Genomic DNA, 10,794 nt, shown 5'->3' with positions numbered 1-10,794 from the left:
CGCGCGGACTGCCGGCGGGTGGAACCACACTGTTGTGTATCCTGTTCCCCGCCGGCCGCTGTAAGCGCGCACTTCCGGTTTCGCCGGAAGTATCATAGCGCCATGGCAACGGCCTGGCGCTGGCGGCCGCTCACTCAGGGAAGATTCAGGCCTTATTAAAGGCCGGAAAAGACGGGGAGATGTGGGGGTAAGTGCCCGTGTTAAGGGCCTCTTGGTGGGGGGGAATGTATATCTTTGCAGACCCCTGATTACAGGGTTAGTTGTCTGGGCAGGTTGCCTCACCTGCTTTGATTGTGGCTCCGCCCACTTCCAGCCGGCCAGAATTAAGAGGCTGGCTGGCCTGGTGTCAGAGACCTTCCTGCAGTATCTGCTGAAGGCGTGCGATTGTGGTGTTCATTGATCTTGAACTCTTTTCCAGTTTGCAAACTTTATTGGGAACCGGCTGTGATGGCCGAGTGGTTAAGGTTTTGGACTCGAAATCCAATGGGGTCTCCCCGCACAGGTTCAGATCCTGTTCACAGCGCCAGCCCGGCTAGCTCAGTCGGTAGAGCATGAGACTCTTAATCTCAAGGTCGTGGGTTCGAGTCGCACGTTGGGCGCCAAGTCACCTCTCTGTCCGGTCTACAGGACCTGGTAAGATTTACCCTTTTTTTAAAAAAGCTGGTATGATGTCATGGTGACAGTGTTGCATGGTCTATTATCTCTCTCTGTAGGATATGTCATCCTCTACTACCCCTCCTGGGGATGGTAGGAGGAAAACCTCTTCCAAGAGGAAACATCTTTCCTGCTTCGATTGCGACACACCGCTCCCTGATGGTAGGTAGCGGCTTGAAAGGTTGTGCCCTGCGGGGTACTACTGGTCCTATAACTTGCCTATTTTCAGGCTATGAGTGGGCCCGTTGTCGCGGGTGCAGAGGTCCTCCACCTGTGGAGCCCTCTCCCAGAGATATGATGGCATGGGTCAAGGAGATGGTGAGTTTGGGCATCGCTTGGGTAAATAGTTTTTCCCTTGCTTGTACTCTCCTTTTTGTTTTGCAGGATGATTCCCTCAAAGGGATCCATTGCACCTTGTCTCAGCTCACCAGGAGACCATGCTCTGAGCTCCGTTCCTCGTCTCTCCCCCCCCCCTTGTAACACCTGCGGGTGGCAGAGGATGATTCCTCCGAGGACGACTCAGTTATTCCAGCAGAACTGCGTTCCATTATGAACAAACGGGCAGGCTGCTGAAGTCCATCCGGTCTACAGTGGGCCGAGATGTTGACGGGGAAGCCTCCACGTCTGCCTCTGGGGGACATATTGCCTTCCATGCGGACGCCACGCTGACCGACCTTATGGTGCAGCAGTGGAAACAGCCAGAGAAAGGACATTCACTTTCCAGGATCTTCAAGTGGGATTCCTGGGGGCCTCCCCCGAAGGTGGATTTGGCCGTAGCAAAGCTGTCCCGCAGAACCTGGTGCCCTTGGAAGATGGTTCAAATCTTCAGGACCCTCTGGATCGTAGGGCGGACTCCGTTCTGAAGAAGGTCTACTCAGCTTCCTCCGCGCAAGCCTCTGTGGCCATAGCCTCCTCTATGGTTGGTGACTTTTTCCGCAACCGCTTAGCCGCCTTGGAGCGGGATATAGACTTGGGCATAGACAGAGATGAGATTCTGGCCTCTATGAAAAGAGTTCATAGGGCTGCAGCTTATTTGGCGGAATCCTCCTGCCATCAATTTAAAATCTCTGCCAAATCCATGGCGTTGTCTACTGCGGCCCATAGACCCCTTTGGCTAAAGCCTTGGCGGGCAGATTTTGCGTCTAAAGCAGCACTCTGTGCTCTCCCCTTTGAGCCGGGAAGGGTGTCTGGCCAAAGCTTAGACGCCATTATGGAGGGATTAGCTGAAGGTAGGGGAAGGTCCCTACCTCAAGCATCCAGGGGCAGACGTGCTCCCCCTAGAGGCAGAGGTTCTTCCTCTAATTATAGACGCCCTTCCCAACAACGGCGTTTTAGATATCGCCCTAGGGGAGCTGGTCGTGGCGCTTCCAAGGAGGACACCAAGAGGAAGCCTGAGTTTTGACGTGGGGCAGCTCCCTGTGGCCCCCCTTCCTGTGGGAGGACGTCTTTCCTCCTTTTCCAGAGCATGGTTCACCCATATCCAAGACCCATGGGTGTTGAAGATCATACAACATGGGTATCACATCGACTTTCATCTTCCACCTCCAGATCGGTTCGTTTCCACCCGAACTCTTCCACCTTCTCAGCAGGCCAGTCTAGAAGCCTTGGTTGCCGAATATGTTACCAAGGGCGCCCTGGAGAAGGTACCAGCCTCAGACCTCGGTCTGGGAGTCTACTCCCCCGTCTTTCTGGTCCCCAAGTTCACCGGGGGCTGGAGGATGATAATAGATCTGAGGTACCTCAATCGGTTTATCAGGAAGAGGTCATTTCGAATGGAAACCGTGGATTCCGTGGCTGTGTTTCTTCAGCCAGGAGAGGTGATGGTTACCCTCGATTTGAAGGACGCCTATCTACATGTCCCCATTGCTCATTTCCACAGGAAGTTCCTCAGGATTGCCGTCGCTATGGCCGGCCACAGGGAGCACTATCAATTCACAGCTCTGCCATTCGGCATCACATCCGCCCCACTGGTATTCACCAAGGTGATTTCTCCGGTCGCCGCGGCCCTCAGACTTCAGGGTCTTTTCATCGTCCCTTATCTAGACGACTGGCTACTGAAAGCTCAGTCTCCTGCTGCTCTCCTCCAGCAGCTCAACCTTGCCATCAACTTCCTACAGGAGTTAGGATTATCAATTGGGAGAAGTCCGAAATCGTTCCATCCACCTGAAGAAAATTCCTCGGATTTATAGTGGATTCAGAAGCGATGCAGATCTTCCTCTCCAGTCCAAGGAAGGAAAGAATCCAAGCCAGTGCACGATTCCTATTGCGCACTCGGCAGGTAACCATCCGGACCGCCATGAGAGTCCTGGGCCTGATGTCATCCTCGGCCAGGGCGGTGCCTTGGACTTTATGGCATTTGCGTCCCCTGCAGATGGAAGTGTTGAGAACCTGGAACAGGTCTCCACGGGGATTGCACAAGAAGATCTGCCTTTCTCCCGCTACCCGTCTTTCCCTCAGATGGTGGATACACCTGAAAGACGGAAGGTCCACGGCCCCGACAGTGTGGACCCTGTTGACAACAGATGCATCCCAGTGGGGATGGAGAGCCCATTGTCAAGACAAAACTGTACAAGGACGATGGAGATGTCCGGTGCTGGGGTCATCCAATCTCAAGGAACTCAGAGCAGTGTACCTGGCCCTAGTACACTTTGCCCCAGAATTGAAAGGCAAGTCTGTCAAAAACCGGTCAGACAATATGACGGTGGTAGTCTATATAAACAAACAAGGGGGCACCAGGTCACCAACCTTGCTGAGAGAGACGAATCTCATATTTGCCTAGGCGGAGAAGAATCTGGTCCAGTTATCCGCTGTTCACATAAAGGGCTCCCTGAACATAGTAGCGGATCAGCTGAGTCAGGGTATTACCGTATCAGGAGAATGGTCTCTCAATCCAGACGTATTTCAACAGATCGTCCAGAGATGGGGTCTCCCGGAGGTCGATCTTATGGCTACCCGACTCAACGCCAAGGTGGGGACCTTCTGCTCTCTGTACCAGGAGGACAATCCCTTGGCGGTGGATGCCCTGTCCATCCCATGGAGGTTCAGGCTGTTTTACATATTCCCTCCAATTCCAATCATACCGAAGGTATTGATAAAAATAAGACAGGACCAAGCCTCGGGAATAGCCATAATCCCGTTCTGGCCAAAAAGGGCTTGGTTTGCTCAGCTCATACAAATGAGTCAGGGCATATATTGGAGGCTTCCCCCACTCCCAGACCTGGTAACCCAAGGAGAGCTGAGATGCCAGGATCTGAGGAGACTCAACCTGACAGCCTGGAGGTTGACCAGTCCCTATTGAGAAATAGAGGACTGTCACAAGCCGTCTTGAAGACCCTATCCAGCGCCAGAGCAGATTCGACTAACAGGAACTACCGTCGAATAGGTAACATCTTTAATGCCTGGTGTCTGCAGCATCAAGTGGACTCCACCGATCCCCCTACGGAGGTGATCCTGGACTTCCTTCAAGACGGACTAGACAGAGGTCTTGCTGCGGCCACACTCAAGGTACACGTAGCGGCCCTGTCCGCCTATCTGGGGAGGCGTTTGTCTCAGGATCCTTTAGTGAGCACCTTTATTAAAGGGGCAACTAGGCTGAGACCGGTGGTAAACACCCCTGTCCACCAATGGGACCTTATTCCGGTCCTGAACGCCCTATGTGGCCAGCCATTTGAACCTCTGGAAGAGGTCTCCCTCAAGTCGCTAACCGGCAAAATGGCGCTGCTATTGGCAGTCACACCTGCCAAACGCGTTAGTGAACTACAAGCTTTGTCCGCTGAGGAGCCATATACCACCTTTTTCTCTGACCATGTACAGCTTAGGTTCCTCCCTGGGTTTCGTCCCAAGGTGCCATCTGCTGTAAACAGGAACCAACTGATTTCCCTTCCAGTATTTTTTTCCGTTCCCTTCTTCTGCTGAAGAAGAAAGATGGCACAAGCTGGATGTGGTTAGATGCCTGCAGATCTACTTGCAGCGCACTCGCCCCTTTAGGTGGACTGAAAACCTGTTGGTCAGCTACACGGGGAAAAACAAGGGCGCCAAAGCCGCCAAAGCTACAATATCACGGTGGGTTACCGAGACTATTAGAGTCGCCTATACCGCCCAAGGGCTGTCGGCTCCATCTTTCCTTCATGCCCATTCAACCAGGGCAGTGTCCACTTCACGGGCAGAAAGAAGTGCTTTGTCTGTGGACCAAATATATGCAGCTGCCTCTTGGGCATCTGAATCCACCTTCATTCGGCATTACCGCCTGAAGGACCAAGTGGCAGATTCCACTGCCTTTGCCCAGACCAGTTTAAGTTCGGTCATGGGTTTGTCCCACCCATCTTGGGGACCTGCTTGCTATATCCCCACATTGTGCCGCTGTTGAGGACGACAGGGAACGAGTGATTATGAAGATAATCTTGTTTCCCTTAGTCCTAACAGCGGCACAAGATTTCCCACCCTGGGAATCATATCTTATGTATAAAACTGTATATAAATGTAATGGAGGTACTTTTGTATTTACACGCAGAGGGGAGGTTCTTGTGCCCTCTTATAGGGCCTGCCACGCATTTGATTGGCTAATTAAATATCCGCCTGTCCTACCAGCACACAGGGGCAGAAATACCCCACATTGTGCCGCTGTTAGGACTAAGGGAAACAAGATTATCTTCATAATCACTCGTTTCATTTAATAAGCAGGCATTCATGGTTCAATTTCCCTAGGCACAACTCCATCAGTCTGAGGAACTCACACAGTCTTACTGAAGTAATGCTGTTCATTTTCCCCAGATTCTTCTTGGCCGCAGATTCCTGCCAGTTCCCATTGGGAAGTTCAACTTCAAGAAATACTGCACTTGTTGAAAGAGACCAGCATCTCTTGAATCCCACCTAGGAGATGTGTATCTTATATAGAGCAGGCATCAAGCTCTAGTAATATACATAGAAATACAAGGACCACGTTCTTCTTTTTAACCAGCACAATCAGGCACACCTATGGGTTCTTGCTGGGCTGGGGTTACTTGGTTGTCCTGCATTTGCTCCTGTAGCATCTTCACTTCAAGGCCAGTTCAATCTGCTGGTCTTGCTGTCAGATGAGTAGGACATCCCAGTTTGGGATTTCATGCTTAATGATGAGTGTCATTCCCACAAGCTGCCTTGTGTTTCAAAAAGGTGCTAGCGTTCTTTTCAAAGATCTGGGACAAGCATTCTCTGTCTTGTATAATCAGTTGGTCTCAGTCAATGACTCAAGGGACTGACAGCAATGGTTGAACAGGCAACTCAGTCAACTCCACACATGACTTTTGCTTCTAGGGATCTTTGTACTCCCCGCACCAGTTTCACATTGGTCTACAACTCTCATGGGGCCAGGGTCACACTGTGTTCATTGAGGTTTATCATTTTCACCCACACATAACATAACCCTTTCATATCAAACACACTGCCCACCCAACAATCTCCCCAGGTAGATTGGAAAGCACAGCCTTGCACAAAGCACAACTTTGACATTCTGTGCATGGCCTGCTGTGGGTGCCTCTGGGGACCCTCCTCCAGTAGCTGAGGACCAACATCCATACCATTGGTCTATCCAACTCCTTCAGCATGTTCATGTTCAATATCACTGGAACATCAGGATGTACAGTGGGTACGGAAAGTATTCAAACACCTTTAAATTTTTCACTCTTTGTTTCATTGCAGCCATTTGCTAAAATTAAAAAAGTTCATTTTATTTCTCATTAATGTACACTCAGCACCCCATACTGACAGAAAAACTGAAATGTAGATATTTTTGCAAATTTATTAAAAAAGAAAAACTGAAATAGTACATGGTCATAAGTATTCAGACCCTTTAAAAATATTTGTTTCTTACACTTTGTTATATACTCAGATATATAGTCTCACAGCCTGCACTAATCTAAATAAAGCTCTATTACTTAAGGGGTTTTCTCTGCTCTGCCTACCCAGTAGGCAGCATGACACAGTGTACTAATCTAAAAAAATATATATATTTGTTTCTTAAGTGTTTTTTTTGTTGCTCATACAGTCCTATGAAAAAGTTTGGGCACCCCTATTAATCTTAATCATTTTTAGTTCTAAATATTTTGGTGTTTGCAGCAGCCATTTCAGTTTGATCTATCTAATAACTGATGGACACAGTAATATTTCAGGATTGAAATGAGGTTTATTGTACTAACAGAAAATGTGCAATATGCATTAAACCAAAATTTGACCGGTGCAAAAGTATGGGCACCTCAACAGAAAAGTGACATTAATATTTAGTAGATCCTCCTTTTACAAAGATAACAGCCTCTAGTCGCTTCCTGTAGCTTTTAATCAGTTCCTGGATCCTGGATGAAGGGATTTTGGACCATTCCTCTTTACAAAACAATTCAAGTTCAGTTCAGTTTGATGGTCGCCGAGCATGGACAGCCTGCTTCAAATCGTCCCACAGATGTTCAATGATATTCAGGTCTGGGGACTGGGATGGCCATTCCAGAACATTGTAATTGTTCCTCTGCATGAATGCCTGAGTCGATTTGGAGCGGTGTTTTGGATCATTGTCTTGCTGAAGTATCCATCCCTGGCTTAACTTCAACCTCGTCACTGATTCTTGAACATTATTCTCAAGAATCTGCGGATGCTGAGTGGAATCCATGCAACCCTCAACTTTAACAAGATTCCCGGCGCCGGCATTGGCCACACAGCCCCAAAGAATGATGGAACCTCCACTAAATTTTACAGTGGGTAGCAAGTGTTTTTCTTGGAATGCTGTTTTTTTGGACGCCATGCATAACGCCTTTTTGTATGACCAAACAACTCAATCTTTGTTTCATCAGTCCACAGGACCTTCATCCAAAATGAAGCTGGCTTGTCCAAATGTGCTTTTGCATACCTCAGGCGACTCTGTTTGTGGCGTGCTTGCAGAAACGGCTTCTTTCTCATCACTCTCCCATACAGCTTCTCCTTGTGCAAAGTGCACTGTATTGTTGACCGATGCACAGTGACACCATCTGCAGCAAGATGATGCTGCAGCTCTTTGGAGGTGGTCTGTGGATTGTCCTTGACTGTTCTCACCATTCTTCTTCTCTGCCTTGCTGATATTTTTCTTGGCCTGCCACTTCTGGGCTTAACAAGAACTGTCCCTGTGGTCTTCCATTTCCTTACTATGTTCCTCACAGTGGAAACTGACAGGTTAAATCTCTGAGACAACTTTTTGTATCCTTCCCCTGAACAACTATGTTGAACAATCTTTATTTTCAGATCATTTGAGAGTTGTTTTGAGTAGCCCATGATGCCACTCTTCAGAGGAGATTCAAATAGGAGATCAACTTGCAATTGGCCACCATAAATACCTTTTCTTATGATTGGATACATCTGGCTATGAAGTTCAAAGCTCACTGAGGTTACAAAACCAATTTTGTGCTTCAGTAAGTCAGTAAAAAGTAGTTAGGGGAATTCAAATCAATAAAATGATAAGGGTGTCTATACTTTTGCACCGGTCAAATTTTGGTTTAATGCATATTGCACATTTTCTGTTAGTACAATAAACCTCATTTCAATCCTGAAATATTACTGTGTCCATCAGTTATTAGATATATGAAACTGATATGGCTGTTGCAAACACCAAAATATTTAGAACAAAAAATGATTAAAATTAATAGGGGTGCCCAAACTTTTTCATAGGACTGTATATACAGTCTTGAAGTTTGCACTAATCTAGTAAAATAAACTCTGATATTTAAAGTTTTTTTGTGCTCTTCTCACCCAACACACAGTGTGACAGAATGTGCTAATTTTAAAAAAGTTTTGTTTGATAAGCATTTTTTATCGCTCATATATACAGCCTGTGGTAATATAAAAAATCTCTGTTATTGAAAGCTGACTAATACTGTTCTAGTCTGATAGTTATTTGAGAAAAAAAAGAAGTAAAGAGATGACTAGAAAAATACAAGACAGGAGACAAGCAAAAGGAGGAGGAGGAGGAAACACTTGAGCAAGTACTAAAAATAAAAATGTGAGAAGCAACAGTAACACTACTTCTGGTTTTGGTGACACTGCCAGGAGCCAAATGATTGCTGTACTTCTTGAAAATGAAGACAGTTTTAGCTCATTCATTTATTCTGTGTGCTCCTCCTCCTTAATAACACATAATTTACTGCAGGGCTTTTTTGGTCTGTCTACTACTTTACCTTCTTCACAGACACAGGTTTCTGGCAGTGATGTAGCAAATCTATTTCTCCTAGTGAAAGCAGTCTTTTTGATGAGCTGGATGAGAACAGAGCAAGCAGAGGAGGAAGACATAACTGTTGGTAGTGGAGGTACTAGTAGCAGGACATATGGTACTACTACTTGTAGTTGTTCTTATAGGGGAATTAGGGGAAAATCTGTAGGTGGGAATTTTGAGTGGGTAGGAATCCCATCACCATGAAGTATCAGAAAAAAGTAGAGAAAGCAATGACATTACTGCTGATGTTGATTCTTTTGGGGATAGGACAGGTCCAGATGACAATGTGATATCAGTTCAAGATGGTAGTGGCAGTGGAGATAGTAATGATTTCAGCTAAAGCACAGGTGCAGCAGCTAAAAAGCGTGAATGGGGCAGACCTAGAGGACGGTAGTGGGGCAGTTGCACTAGTTGTGGTAGTGACAGACAAGTTTAAGCCAATTTAAGTTATGGTTCATACAGAACTTGATCGACCTGAAACAAATCTGGGACCCGAGGCACCAGAACCTGAAATGAAATGAATCTTGAGATTTTCGCTCTTCTCTGCTTGTTTTCTCATATTTTCTGCACAGGGTTCTCTCCAACAACATTGCTTTCAAATTGGGGCAGTTAGTAATAGTTCCCATGATATATCCTCGACTGATGGCCATCTTAGTTTAAATCTTCTCCATGAGGTATGGCTCCCTGAAGAGGACAATCTCATGCCAGATGTCTCTCTTGGTCAGATATTTAACACATCTGACCTGTAAATCGCAGTTTCCTATGGCGTGGGTTTAAAGTGAGGGGCCAGCTCATTCATGACATTTGATTCCCTTGAGTGTTGCATGAATCAAAACTCTTCCTGGATTGAGCCTTTGTAATTGCAAGAAAAGAGAGAAACTGTTTCACTTTTTCACATCATTTTCAAAAAGATTGCCTTCCTAAGTACTTGTTGGAGGGGCTTTTACATCACTGTCTCCAGTCTCACCCTTGGAATCCTCTTCAACATCCAGTTTTCAAGGCCAATATAGATCTGATACCATGGCATCATCTCCGGGTTCCCAAAAGTTCATCCCTCGTGCTAGCTTTCTTTCAAAACTTGGTCCAACACTCTTGAGCTCTATGGGTGAACTGAGCATCTCTTTGCATTCACAAAAATAACTTTTTCTGCATATCATGTTGTGTCAGAACACCACCATAGACTTTATCCAGAAGGGCACAAATCTATTTAAAGGTGCCTCTTTTGGCCTGAAGTGGCTACATGCCACATAGCTTTGCCACTGACTCCATCCTCCATCCAGCAGAATCAATGATCTTTGAGGGGTGATTCTGAAGCACCCCTACTGATTCCACATGCAATGTTGATGGCTTGATTTGAAAAGGAGCTTGTTTCAAGACTTCCAGTGCTGATGTTGGTGCTTACTCTTGGAGGTTACTTCTCCCTCTTGTGCAGGAACTGTACCTGCCTCCATACTGCCAACCATGCCAAATGTAGTGTGCAGGTAATGAACAAAATAGCAGTAACTAGATAGGGTTTGAAGGTTTCTTTACTGTAATTTGTAAAGGAAAAGCTATACTTTGGATCAGTTAATAAGCTTTAAATATAATACCAAAGGTTATACCTAGTAATATGGCTGTGCATGTGAAAGGATCATTTGTCTGACAATTGTTCGGTCGTTCATTGTTCAGCTTTTAAGCTCTTTCTATCCAATGTGTATTGCCACATTACAAACTTGCTGCTACTCTATTTCGACAACATTTCTAATACTAATGCTACCACCTGCACCACTTCAGCCATGTCCACCACTAAGAAGAAACCTCCTGGACATCATCATCATCATCATCATCATCATCATCATCATCACATCACTGTATTTATTACAATGATTACAATAAGTACCTCCAGCACTACTTTGGCATAGGCTATAATTATAGGATTTTAAAGGGTGTTTTCCCAT

The 10,794-nt window shown here is 46.3% G+C and overlaps 1 non-coding gene across 1 annotated transcript; it reads left to right on the top strand.

Annotated features, from left to right (window-relative positions):
- Positions 1-441: 441 nt before the first annotated feature.
- TRNAS-CGA (transfer RNA serine (anticodon CGA)) lies at positions 442-523 on the top strand. Its single transcript has one exon. It is a non-coding gene; the product is annotated as a tRNA-Ser (tRNA).
- The last annotated feature ends 10,271 nt before the right edge of the window (positions 524-10,794 follow it).

Source organism: Leptodactylus fuscus, chromosome 1 (assembly GCF_031893055.1).
Source record: "Leptodactylus fuscus isolate aLepFus1 chromosome 1, aLepFus1.hap2, whole genome shotgun sequence".
Classification (NCBI taxonomy): domain Eukaryota; kingdom Metazoa; phylum Chordata; class Amphibia; order Anura; family Leptodactylidae; genus Leptodactylus; species Leptodactylus fuscus.
Note: the sequence above shows the minus strand (reverse complement) of the source record. Positions and strands in the feature narration are given on the sequence as shown.